This window comes from Lepidochelys kempii, chromosome 6 (assembly GCF_965140265.1).
Source record: "Lepidochelys kempii isolate rLepKem1 chromosome 6, rLepKem1.hap2, whole genome shotgun sequence".
Classification (NCBI taxonomy): domain Eukaryota; kingdom Metazoa; phylum Chordata; order Testudines; family Cheloniidae; genus Lepidochelys; species Lepidochelys kempii.
The window spans coordinates 6195097-6208959 of NC_133261.1; the positions used below are offsets into that span (position 1 = coordinate 6195097).

At 42.9% G+C, this 13863-nt stretch overlaps 1 pseudogene; it reads left to right on the forward strand.

Annotated features, from left to right (window-relative positions):
• Positions 1-2731: 2731 nt before the first annotated feature.
• LOC140912795 (olfactory receptor 5AR1-like) lies at positions 2732-3664 on the forward strand (annotated as a pseudogene).
• Positions 3665-13863: the final 10199 nt, after the last annotated feature.

Sequence of the window (13863 nt, forward strand, 5' to 3'; positions counted from 1 at the left end):
AAAAAAAATATGTCTGACCTCCCATTGCCTGATCCCCCATAATTTCCTGTGACTGTGAACGTTTGAATATTTAAAACAAAAAGACTTAAAAATAAACATTGATATTATCAATTAAAATTATAAAAAATATTTCAAAAAACAAATTCTGAACAAGGCTATCTATACTTGTTACACAGCTTTATTCTCAATCATCTTTCTGTCACCTTATTCTGTTCTCCATCTGTACCTCTTGTCTCTTATTTTAAGCTTACATTACAAGCTCCTTTGGCCAGAGATTGTCTTTTTGTTATATGTTTGAATAGCACCTAACAGAATGGGGTTCAGATTAATAATAAATAATAAAATAATAATAATAATAATAATGCTCATGTAATGTTACTCCCACCAATGCCGTATATTTCAGAGGGGTAGCTGGGTTAGTCTGTTTCAGCAAAGACAATGAGGAGTCCTGTGGAACCTTAAAGACTAACACATTTATTTGGGCAGAAGCTATCGTGGGCTATAACCCACTTCTGGGTTCCAGCTCATGATAGCTTATGCCCAAATAAATTTGTTAGTCTTTAAGGTGCCACAGGGCTCCTCGTTATCAATGCCATATAGTGATTTTATAGGTTTACTAACAGCAATGCTATAAATTGATCGTATATTTTAAGGACTAGACGGGACAATGAGATCATTTAGTCTGACTGTGTAACTCAGGTCACACTTTGATACAGTTACCCTCTGTATTAAGCCCATTAACTTGTCTTTTATTAAGTGTGTCTTCCAGAGAGCCATCGGGTCTTGACTTCACAGCATCTCTAGCTGGAGAATCCACCACTTCCCATGGTAGTTCATTCCAGCGGTTAACCACCCTCACTGTTGGAAATGTGAGCCTCATGACTAAATTGAATTGGGATAGTTTTGCTCTGAGCAACATGACATATTGTTCAGTAGAACTGGGGTTGGGGGAAATTGGGCTAAAATACTTGTTTTTCTGAGCAACGCAGATTTGGGTTTTCTGAAATATTTTATGAATTTGTATCAAATGAGCTGAATTATTTTGCTTTGAACTAAAACCTCAGAAAAATCAAAAAGGTCTAAATAGTTTAAGTTTCCCATTTAAAAGACTGTTTCAAAATTTACTTTCATTTTATGAAAAAATATAACAATTGGAAAAACAGCAATTGATCAAACAAAACATTTCAGTCAACTTGTCAGTCAGCCAAAAACTTGGAAAAAAAATCAGTTAGGTTCAATCAGAAACTAATTTTTTCATTTATGTTTCAGAAGAGCCAGCAAACCAAGAAGTCAGGTATTCACACAGCTCTTTTGATCATACATTTTTTTTCTCATCATTGCTATCTACTGATTAGCCCTATTCTCACCAGTGATACAATTCTACTGCTTTAGGGCTGGTCAACGTGGGAAACTGACTCTGCAGTAACTGACTCTAATGTAACTCCCTATGTGGCCACTTTTCTTTTTCCAGGTTAGTTTAATCCAGTGGATTAAGAGGGTCCATACCAGGAGCTATTCCAGAATAGCTCTAGTGCCTTACATTCACCTATTACCTTGCTCAGGAATAACTTCCCAGTGCAGACAAGCCCCTGTTCTCACCAACATTGATTTGGAGCTGTCCTTTTGCCCCTACATGCAGAGGTGGGACACTGCACAGCAAGGTTTATCAGTGGGGAAATGAATTTATTTGATGTTTTTCCCATCCCGAAGAACCCAATACAATTTTACAAACATTCTGGTATAGCTGAATCGGCATTTTTCTCTGAAAAAAAGTTTCAGCCAAAGAATTTTACCCAGCTGTCGTTAGGATCCTTTCTACCCCCTTGGAAGTGCCTTACATTTAAGCTCTGCTAGGTAGACTTGAGCCAAGGGAAAATAGGGTTTAGCCCATGGTGAGTAATAGTGAGAGGACAGAAACCACAGAAGAACACTCAGATGCAGCTTCCTCCAGGATTCAAGAGTTGACCGGCTACCCAACCTCATTCATGGGGGTTCTTTTTTATCTTGTATTAATACAGTTTGAATGAAAAATATCAGAGCACAATATTTGATCAATGCTACCGTACAAAGGTGATTTTATCTTTCTCAGCTGATAAATGTCTACCTTCTTCACACCTCAACATCAGAAAAAAAAAACAACTTTAAATAAATCTTCAGCTAGTACAAGTCCTTCTGCACTAGTGTGATTCTGTGGTCACAAAGTTTGCCATGGAATTCACCCTGTTGCTTCCAGAATGGTGGCCCAGAATCTCCACTTCCATTAAATAGGCCTCAGGTGTCCAGCGCTTTGTGGAATTGACCTTCAATGCATAGCCAATGCAGTGCCATCTGCTTGTGTCTGCAGGCTTCCTAAAACAATAGCTCTGAGAAGTATTAACACTCCCATTCATCTTAATCAGAGCTCTGGGGTGTCCTTGTGTGTGGGGTTTCCACTTCCAGGATGCCATAGAGCAGCCAGGCACTTCACATTTTGTTTCCTGTCACCTTGCCCAGCTAGTACAAGGAGGAGTTAATTGGACCAGGCAGTCTGAGTTGCTCCAGGTAGGAGGGAGCCTGGGCCCATGTCCAACTTGCAGCTAGGGAGCATAGGGAATGACAAGTACATTGCGGCGGCTCAGGCCGAGGGGAGTCAGAATGCGTGTGAAGGATCCGCTCTTGGTCCTTTCTTGGCTCCTGTTTAATTGTACGTTTCACTTTTCCCCTGTAAAGGAGGAGATCATGGGTGGAAGAAATGGCGGAGGGAAATCACACCGTGGTTACAGACTTCCTTTTCCAGGGGTTCATGGATCTTCCGGAGCTTCAGGTCCCCCTCTTTGTGTTGTTCCCAATGATCTATGTTATCACCCTGGCGGGGAATCTAGGGTTGATAGTCTTGATCAGGTTCAACTCTGGACTCCACACCTCCAGGTACTATTTCCTCAGCAGTTTGTCTCTTGCCGACGTCGGTAATGCCTCGGTTGCTGATGACTTTTGGGGTTCAAGGCAAACCCATTTCTCTCACCGCATGCACAGCACAGGTTTCCTTTGTCTGTAACTTTCTGACCAAGGAAGCTTTGCCTGGTGGCAGTAATGGCATCTGATCACTTCCTAGCCACCGGTAGCACCTTGCTCTAGAGCCTCATCATGTCAACGATACTGTGTGTGTTACTCGCGGTTGCTTCCTACATATGTGGCTTTGTGAATGCGGTTCTTCAGACTCCATTTATAATTTGCCCTGTCCTTCTGTGACTCCAATGTCATTCACCATTTCTTCTGTGACATTCCCCCAATCCTTAAGCTGTCCTGCTCCGACACCCGCAACGCTAACACAGTGTATTTCACCTTGTCCACTATAGTGGTCATGACTACGATTCTCATTGTACTATTCTCCTACATGTACATCCTCATTGCCATCCTGAAGATCCACTCTGCCAAGGGCAGAAGCAAAACCTTCTCCACCTGCGCCTCCCACCTGATGGCCGTAACAATTTTCTACGGGACGGTGATCTTCATGTATTTACAACCCAGTTCCAACTACACCACAGACCCAGACAAGATCATCTCTGTGTTTTATATACTCATAATTATCATGCTGAATCCCCTGATCTACAGCTTGAGGAACAAGGAGATGAAGGACGCCTTTAGAAGGATGATAAACAGGAAGGTTTGCTCTCAGTTAATATAATTATTGGGATTTGTGCTTATCAATAAACAAGTGATGAATTAATAGTGAATTCTCTGTGTCATAGCTCTGATTTCTTTGTTTTAACTGTATTCTGTGGCTTATTAAAAAAAAAAAAATGGAATCCAAGACTGTTAATCTTGGAAATTCAGTGTCCCATGTTCAGAAATGACTGCGAGGCTGCAAAGAATACAGACGCTCCCCGACTTATGCAAGCATTCCGTTCCAGAATGCCTCGTGTACCTTGAGTTTTGCGTAAGTTGGAAACGTATCTCCGACCATTACGTGCAAAAAAAAAACCCAAAAACTCCTATTTCTAGTTTACAGAACTTTTTCCATAATCTCGGATTTGCGTAACTCGGGGAGAATCTGTGCACTATTGTAAGGGAGCATTTGTCACAGTTCCTCTCTGACTCCCTTTGCTGGATATGCACCGACTTGTGTTGAGGGGAATCCCATCTTGGATCCCCAGTTGTTTTAAGGTGCCAGAGATTGAATGGAGTTAGTCACTGCTGCAGTCTTGGGGTTCCTAGGCACACTATAGGGTGCAGGCCCTCTGCCTAGCGCCCTTTCTGGAGAGCTAGAACCTGCTATCTAGCTGCCTAGTCCCTGGGCTCAGGGATGACTTTTCGGACTCTGCCATAGCTTAAACACCCCCTGTCCTAGAATGCCACCAAACAGTGTGAGCCTTCTGGGTTACAGCTGAACTCTCCCATAGGGCCACGCAGTATGTATAAATAACATAACACAGAGAGAGAGACACTCTGAACAGGAATCTAACACGGCAGAGCGAACACTTCACCAGTAAAGCACAAGCTCATTTAGACAAGGACCCACATCCTAACTTCAATGGGCCTCACTAGCTCATCCTTTCCTTGGGAGTCCCCTTGTGTATACATCTATGTTCAGAAAGACTGCTCCTCTCCCTCCTCATAGAGCTCCTACACGCAGCTCCTCTCAGTTTGAGCTGGTCAGGTAGAGCCCAAATTCAGCAGCTTTTGCCCTTTTATAACCATCTTACTCGTGACCTCATGATCATCCGCTGCGGATGGCCAGATACCCCTACCAGGCAACCACTGCTTCCCCCTCCCGCCTCCCGCCCGCATCAACAGAAAGTTTAGATGGAAAATTTTCAACCACCCCCAGCCAGGAACAGATCCAAAGCTCATTGAAGCCAATGAAAAGACTCCGATTGACTTCAGTCAATATTTGGCTCAGTCTGCAGGAGTTTAAGTAGGGATATTCAAAAGGCACCAAACTCTCATTCCAGGGAGTTGTCCAGTGAACTGGATGTCTAACTGCTCATTGAAAATGTGTATTTGCTCACGGGCAGTTGTTGATTGCACTATGGGGTTCCAATCCTGGACCGGTATTAAAGTGTTGAAAGGAAAATAGCATTGGCAGCCAAATGACTTTGGCCCACACACGTATTGCCAGTTTAAGAACATCACGATGTTAATCAATAGAGTAACTTTGATGTCTTTTTAGTTATGGCACTATAGCTTCATTCCATTTTGCACATATATGGAAAAATCAGAAGTAGTATTCCTAGGAGCACAAGAAGTGGATTTAAGTGATTGATGATTCAGAGAAAACTTCCCTGGACTAACCAGAGCAGATGAATATTCATATGTCAGTGTGTGAGCAAGCTTGCTAGTGCTCTGAATATTGATAGCCCCATCACACTAGTACTTCATAACGGGTACTAGTCCATCACAATCGTACATCTTTATAAATTGATTGGACTACATGTATCCTTTATCTGTCCCCACATCATACTCACAAGTCAATGGAGTTACTTCTGGGATGAATCTGTCTCAGGGTTTACAAAGTCCAAAGAAAGCCAAACAAAGCAGACCCTTGACATAATTTCATGATCACCAGAGAAACTCTTTCATAGGTTGGTGAGAAGATAAAGAAGTAAATTGAAGCACTCCCATAAAAATGTCTAGGATTGAGATCTATGGTGCTGAACTAATGTGCACTGGAGAGACTCCATTGAGTCCAATGGCCAATGGCTCTGGTCCTTAATGAATGACAAGGGGGCTGGTATAGTTTTCTTCAGATTGATTTGAATGAGAAGGGACAGCTCTTTTTTTTATACACAGCTGTTCTCTGGGAGAAGGTGTTACTGTACAAATTGTCTTGGCAAATTATCTTAACTTCAGTTACACTACAAATAGGTTTAACTTATTCATTACTCTGGCAGAGCAAGTGTTAATATTGACATTATTTCTGTATCATGACTCATATATTGTTTTCCTAACCATTCCCAATATGTTTTCTTGCCCAATTAGATAACGACAGAATTGCTCAAAAAACAACGTTTTAATGAGGCCCACAGCAGCTTATTATAATCCATAATAATAGATGCCATCTACATAGTTCTCCAAACTTTGGAGAATTATGTCAATATGAACATTACTGGCATAACCAGTGCTGGACAATAGCATTTACTCTTTCCCTTTTTTTCCCCTTTCAATATCTTTGCTTTCGGGCCAAATTAATCTCTGGCATCATTCTTTTATGCCACGGCTATATTTGGCCCATTGTGTCCAAAGCCATGACAAATTAAACCAGGTCACTGCAGGCATGAGTCTATGATCCTTGCTCACATTGTCTAGCACTTACTCATAGCAGGAGCCCCAATGAGATCAAGTTCTACTCAGTGCAAGTAAAGCCAGATCGGTTTAGGTTCCAAATAAACTAAAAATGTTAATGTGCACAAGACAGACAAGAAGGGGCTTTAATCCATATATAACAACATGTTAGAGCATCTCGAAACTATAGGCTCGATTCTGTTGTCCTTACACTCAATAGCCCCTTACTGTGAGAGTGGTCTCATGGACTTCCACCTGCTGAAAAAGTGTGAGTAAGGCCATAAAAATCTGCCATTAAAAAGCCATGAAACTATGTTAGGGAAATAAGCAGAATATCTTATTTAATCTGGAAGAAACAGTGCAATCCTCAGAATGTTTTATGTCAATTCAACATTAATACAAATCAGTACTGAAAATGATGGTGAAGTGAAATACACTCGGCCAGATTCTAAGCTAGTGTAAATCAGCATCACCACATTGATGCCAAAGGGGCGGAAACCCCAGGTAATGTAATGTAACTTGAGGGAGTGCCACTTAAATTAATGTGGCTATATCGCCAGTGGGTGTAAATCATCTTTGCCCCATTGAAATCAATTCCATACGGCTAAATTGAGTGGAAATCCATCAACCTCAACAAAAACCTCACAGATACAGATTGAAATCAATGGCGCTCCAGCTCCAGTTGGTGTAAGCTAGCATCACTACATTGCAATCAATGGGGCCAGATCCCCAGCAGGTGAAAATCAGCATTAGCTCCATTGGTGCTAATGTGTGAGACCCCAAAGTAAATAGGTGGAGTGCTACTGAACGCATTGGGCCAGAACCATAACTAGTTAAAATTGGTGTCATTCCATTGAAGTGAGTGGGGCTACACACATTTACACAGGAAGAAGATCTGGCCCTTATGACCATAGGATTTCCCAAGGCACATAAATGACTTATGGGCAAATGCCCCTTATTGAGGCAGCAGTCTGGCTTGTTCTATCCAATTGGGAGATCATGTCCTTAACTTGTAACCTGGTGTAGATATGTAACCCACACACCGCCTGGGTGTGGTGCTCTGTCCCATCTGCTGGCACTGAGACCACTCAGAGAGAGTTTAATGAGTCTACCCTACATCCTTAGTCAAGAGCCATGTGGCTTTTAGCTCATGTGGTAGAGCCTCATGTACTAAGCTGCAGAGGTCCCAAATTCAATCCCGACCGCCGAAGACTGGGGCCTGTCGGTGTTACAGATGCACATCAAATTATCCACCCACAGGGGCAAGTGTGAATTGTCTGATGTTCATAGCTTCCCAACATTAACCTTAATCCTAACCATACCCCTGCAGAGTTTGGGGAAGTTATGGGGCAGACTCTTGTTCCATGACTGAACTAACCTGTAGAAGCTACCAGTTCCCCTTGGTCTCATAGAAACATGGGGATTGCCAGACAGGTTCAGACACAAGGTCTATCTAGTCCAATAGCCTGTCTATGACAGTGGCTTATACCAGATGCTTCTAAGAAAAGCGGAAGAAGCTCATAGTAGGCAGATGTGGGATAATCTTCCCCCAACATTAGGTCACTGGAGAATGGAAATAGTGATATATTAGGTGATGGTCTGTTTCCATCTTGGCATTTTGTCAGAGGCCCATGCAGTGGTTATTCCGATGTTGTTTAATCTGTTCTCCCTAAGAATCTTCTGCATTGTCAGCTTTGTCCACAACCCTCCCTGACTTTGTATAGGTCCATATCTGAGTCTGCACTGGGATCAGAGTGAACCTCACATGATCTAAGAGTTTGATGGAAATATTTTCCACATACCAGGCCCTGAGTTCTCTCTCTGATCCCACAGGATTGACATATACTTTTCTCTGCAGTCCTAGCCTCCTTTCAATTCTGTCACAGTAGTGTTAGAATTGAGATTGTGTGATCTTAGCACACCAGGAGTTGAGCACAGTCTAACAAAAGAGAATATAAAATAGATGGGCCTGTATATTTAACAGCATTCTCTACTGAGATGCAATTTCAGAACAGCTCAGGTATTTGTATGATTTCAGCATTCTTTTACCTGAGTTTCAATCTACAGAGGACACCCAACCTAAAGCACTAATGGTAACTGCAATTCACCTTTAAATCAAGAATAAGAGGCCTGTGATTTACAAACAGAATCTCATGAGGTCTAGCCTTACTGAGTACAACAAACTGCAGACACCCTGTAAGTAGAATCCTGGAAGTGTGCTACTCCCATAATAACCCAGTGGTCAGTGGATTGAAACCAGGGTCAGCTAGCCCTGGCCTGTTTATTATTTACGGGTATAAAATGCCCATGACTAAAGTTAGTCTGGAAAGTGGAAGAAAGTTTCTAACCATCAGAGGAGGGAGGTTCAGGAACAGCCTCCCACTAGAATTAGTGGAGTTATACAACCTCACTCGATTTAAAGTGGAGTTGAATAAGTTTATGAATGGGATTATATCACGTTGCTGCCTGCAACAGCAGTAGACTGGACTCAGTGACCTCGGGGGGTCACTTCCTTTCCTATGTTGCTCTTGGGATTGCCAATATTAATGAGCCTGCATTATGCACAACCATTTTTGTGCAATTCAAAGAAATGCTGCAACCTGAGAAATCAGGATGGTGACCCAGAGAACTTGCCCCCACTCTCACAGCTGTTTATTGAATTTTTTAAAAATCAGTAACTACATTTATTGAGAAAATATCTTCCTGTATATCATCCTTCTAAAGGAGTCCTTCACTCTTTGTTTCTAAGGCTATAGATCAGGGGGTTCAGCATAGGGAACACAGAGATGACATTGTTTTGGTCCAAGATGTAGCCAAAACTGGGTTGTAAATACATAAAATCAGAGTACTGTAGAAGGCAGTGACAGCTGTCAGGTGAGAGGCACAGGTAAAGAAAGGTACAAACGGGTTTGAGTGGATCTTCAGGATGGTGTATTAAGAAGACGGCCTGAAACATAAGACCGTGTATCAGAGTCCTGGTGTGAGGCCTAAAGCCTGAGCTAAAGTAACCAAAACTTTGCAGATCTAAAGCAAAGCCAAGCTGTGAGCAAGAGGCAGCGCCCGTTCACAGAATCTGGCAAGAACAGGGCTGATATTGCAGAATCACACGTGCTTAAGTAGTGCTTAGGCACAAGTATATACACGCCAGCACATTCCAGAAAGGCGGTACCAGAACACCTCGATACCAACCACATGCCCCAGAGATAACAGGAGCACGCTGACCCATCTTAAGAATAAGGTCAGGATGACAGCATGATGGATAGAGATGTTTTAATCAAACCAACATGTACAAGGTAATGGGCAGCCCTTGGATCCCTCAATGGGAGGCACCCTAATGCAGCAGAGGGTGTTACTCTGATACGTCAGGGGCAATACGTCACTTGTTTGTATTTGTGTATGAAGATGTATCTCAGAGGAAGTGTCTTTGGCCAGCCTAGGGAGCAGTGGAGAGTCTCACCACTGACTGAGTTGCGTCCATTGACACAAGCATACAGGTCTGACAATCCATCCAGATACTATTACTGTGCTCTATTGACAGTAAACCTGGCCAGGTGCCTTCACTGAACATTGAGTCTGTGGATTTATTGGGCTGTTTAATTGAGGTCTGCTATCTCCACAGAGCTGGGACAGCACACTGAACGAACACACACGCAGCCAACATCTAACCACTGATGGCGACAAGGCTGTGCTTATAAGAGACTATCTAGAACAACTAGCATAGTAATCTTGACAAATATAGTCAACAAGGTGAAATGAATAACATCATTGTGTTGTGTATGTCAGAGCAGGACAGCTTAAGGATGGGGAGGGATGTCAGAGAAGAAATGATTGCTGACCCTGGGGTGAGAGAAAGACAAGGTGAATATACAAATTATTCGGGCCGTTGAATTCACAAAGACACAACATCTATCAGCACACAGGGTTTCCTGGACATGATAACCCTCTAGAGCAGTGGGTTACAGATGACTGTGAAGCGGTGAGAGGCCATGGTGGCCAGGAGGCATCATTCATTGGTCACAAAGACACAGACAAAGAAAAATTGCACAGCTCACTCAGTGAATGAAATGATTCTATTACTCTCTGCTACAGAAGTCATGAGCACCCTAGGTGCAATGGCAGAGGAATAACCAACATCGACAATGGACAGATTACTGAGGAAGAAGCACATAGGGGTGTGAAGATGGGAGTTAATCCTGATTAAAAGTCATCCCAAGATTCCCTACCAGTGTGATAACAAAGCTCGGTAGGAACAACATGAAGAGTGGGACGTGTAGCTCTGGGTGGTCCATGAATCCCAGAAAAATCAACTGTGTCACCATGGTACGAGGCGGCATGGGTGGGAAATCTAAATTTGCAAATAAACTGGAGTCAAAAAGGGAGCATGTGTAGATTCCTTGTAACAACTCTGACTGCTCCTGTGAAATAGTGTGTCTTGGGGAATATATTATGGGTTATGCACACACTTCCCCCTGGAGCTAGTGCACTGTCTCCTTACAGAAACACAAAACACTGTGCATTGTTTTGCATTCAATTAAATATGTGAAGAGATTCCACCACAATACGAGAGACTGTCCAAATCTGAATCGTTCCCATGCCAGAAATATCCCTTAGGGCACAGGGCTTTGCCATCTATGTCTCTCCTGCCCACCCTCTCTGTTGTTAAATCAGATTAGTTTGCAAAGGAGGTAAATCATCTCTTGTAAAAGTACAGACAATAATGAATGGTGTAGAATGTTTTCATTTACACTGGTTTTCTCTTCTGGCTCCCATCAATGTCAGTGGGAGTTGATGGCACTTGGCACCACATAAACTCAAAGCAAAGATCCCAGAAAGGATCTGTTTCTAACGCTGGGAATCCCCAGCAGAAAGATGTTGCAGGGCTAATACGTATCAGTAGAGACATTCATGTCATTGAATGTCTTTTTTTCTTCCTGAAGGCTAGATATTAAATGGAAAGATCTGCTCAACTTTAGAGAGTCACGAGCACCAAAGGGCAATAATACATGTAGATGACCATAAGTGATAGCTAACATAAGGACCGTAAGAAGTTCTAAAAATCATCCCCCTCCCCGCCCCCTCATTGGGTATATCTATGCGCCATTCCAAGGTGTGATTTCAGCTTGGGTATTCCTCAATCTCTACAGAAGTGGTGTAGGTCCAAAAATCTAACTTTGACAATTGTTTTAAAGGATAATTATTTTAAGTGGTAATATTATAAGTGGGTACAGAGTAGATATAGGTTGGAAAAGGATTTCCTGTCTCCTGAACATATTCAAGATTTCAAAATATTTTCCCATTCTACATTGGGATGAAACCAGGTCTTCTGCAAAAACTTCCCAGAAAGTGAGAGGTAGAGAAGCTTGACCCATGAATAACCAGTAGCCCAGTGGTTAGGGTACTCATCTAGGTTAAGGGATGAACTGGTGGATTTTCAACAGTTCCAGGGAGACTCGCTGACAGTCACTAATGTGACTTGGCCCTCCAGATAAGCCCCGGATACTACCACTCAAAATGCCACCCAGCAATTGCCTGGTGGGTCAGGATGACTTGACCACCACAGAAAAGGTTGGGGGAGAAAGGGTGCTGGAGAGACTCTAGTAACACTTATAGAAAGGGGTGCATCCGTTTGTCATCATCCATGTCCATCACCTGCAGTATCATTCCCCATAGCTCTCTTGGCTAGGCAAACCCACAGTTTCTTGTGGATGCTCTTCCCCAGGCCACACCTAACTCTCCCCAAACTCACTATCTCTCCCACCAAGCTGATCACAACTCCTTCTTCCCCATTCCAAATCAGGCACTTGGACTTGGGTCTCTCACATCCCAGATCAGGCTTACAATCACTGGGCTATCAAGATAGACTTTCTCTTTGTGTGTCCCAATGAATCCTTTATTGTTCATCCAACAGGAGAGATTGAGAGACAGAGATGCACCACAGAACAGAAAACAGGGCAGGCATTAGGGCACTCCCCTGTGATATTGGAAACATAGTTCTATTTCCCTGCTCTTAATTAGGCAGAGAAGTGACTTGAATAGGGGTCTCCCACATCCCAGGTGCGTGCCCTGCTAGCTGGGATTTGGCTATTTTGGAGTTGCTCTCTCTATGTCTCTGGAGTTTAATCACAAATTCCACCCTGAACCTGAGAAATGTTGAATCAAAACTGAGACATTCCAATTAAAAGATTCCTATTTGGCAAATCCATATTTGTGGTGGAAAATCCATTTTATTAAAAAAGTTCCCAGCCAGCTTGAGTGCAGAGAATGGACAGTGCCCACTTTGTGAGCAGCTGTTCAGTATTTTGTTTAAGCCTCATCATTCAATGTGTGGGCCCAGGTGTGACGAAGAGCTGGGCAAGAGCTGCTGACTCAGCCCTCTGTCAGGCCAGCTCCCATTAAGGGAAGCAAATTGGAGCTGGCTAGAAAAACCTGCACCGAGTTGGTGAATGGGAGACAGTTACCCACCCAATTAGCCTGGGGCTATAGAAAAGGCTGGGAGAACAGCCGCTGAAAGTGGGGGAGAGTAAGGGAGTGGAGGCAGAGGTAGGGAAGTGAGGCACAAAGAAATTACGGTCAAAATTTGCCACTAATTTTGAGTGCCCAATTTGAGACCTTGCAGCAGCCCAGAACTGGAATTGTTGGGAAAATCCCCTGCTCAGCCCCTGGAATCCCTGGGATGTTGCCTGCCCAGGGCAGATGGACTCTTGGGGAGATTAAACTGGGAAGCTCTAGCAAATCTCGATTGATCCTGTGTGAGCAGCAATTTTTTAAAGGGTCAAATTTGGGCAGAATTTCATGAGACCGACATAAGGCACCGCCCTGTCAAATTTCAAGTCACTGCTGCAAAGCTTGGGGTCACCAGAGCTTTTCAGAGGAAAAGTCATCTGAGGTGGGGTGTTGTTTTTTTTTTAATTTTTTTTTAATGTGGGTAGAACAATGTCTTTTCCCCTAGCTTTGGTCTCAGAAATGGCAGAACAGGCTGAATCTTTCCAACTAAACACATTTCAATCTGAGGCAGGCAGCAGCCTTTTAAGTCAGGTCAATAAACCGACAGGAAGCATTTCAGTTTTGGAACGTCCACATGTTTCATGCTGATCAAAAATTTGAAAACCAAAGATTTTGACATTTGCAAATGGACATTTTTCAGAATTTCCATTCTGTTCAAAATGTTAATATTTGAGCTTTTTTCCTTGATTTGTCACCATTTGTTTGCATCCCAAGTCAGTTTTTCCCATGGCATGGAAATTCTGAATTTCACTCAGCTCTGCCCTGTAGAATAGACTCAGCTACAGCAGGGTAAAGCTGTTTTGTTCTAGGGTAGCACTAGGGAGAAAGCACTAATGAAATGTGATAGGTAGCTCTGTGGTGCAATGGCTAGTCCATGATCCCTGCTAATGGAGGTGGTGAGGCACAGATTGGGGTTTCACCTGAGTCAATCATTTCAACATTTCCTTTATGGCCTGTATTATGCAGGAGGTCACACTAGCTGATTACAATGGTCCTCTCTGGCCTATAATCCATGGACCTATTCAGTATATGACACCTTTATATTGATATAACTTCATCCACACCGATGCTTATACCAGTATATCAGAGGAGAAGCAC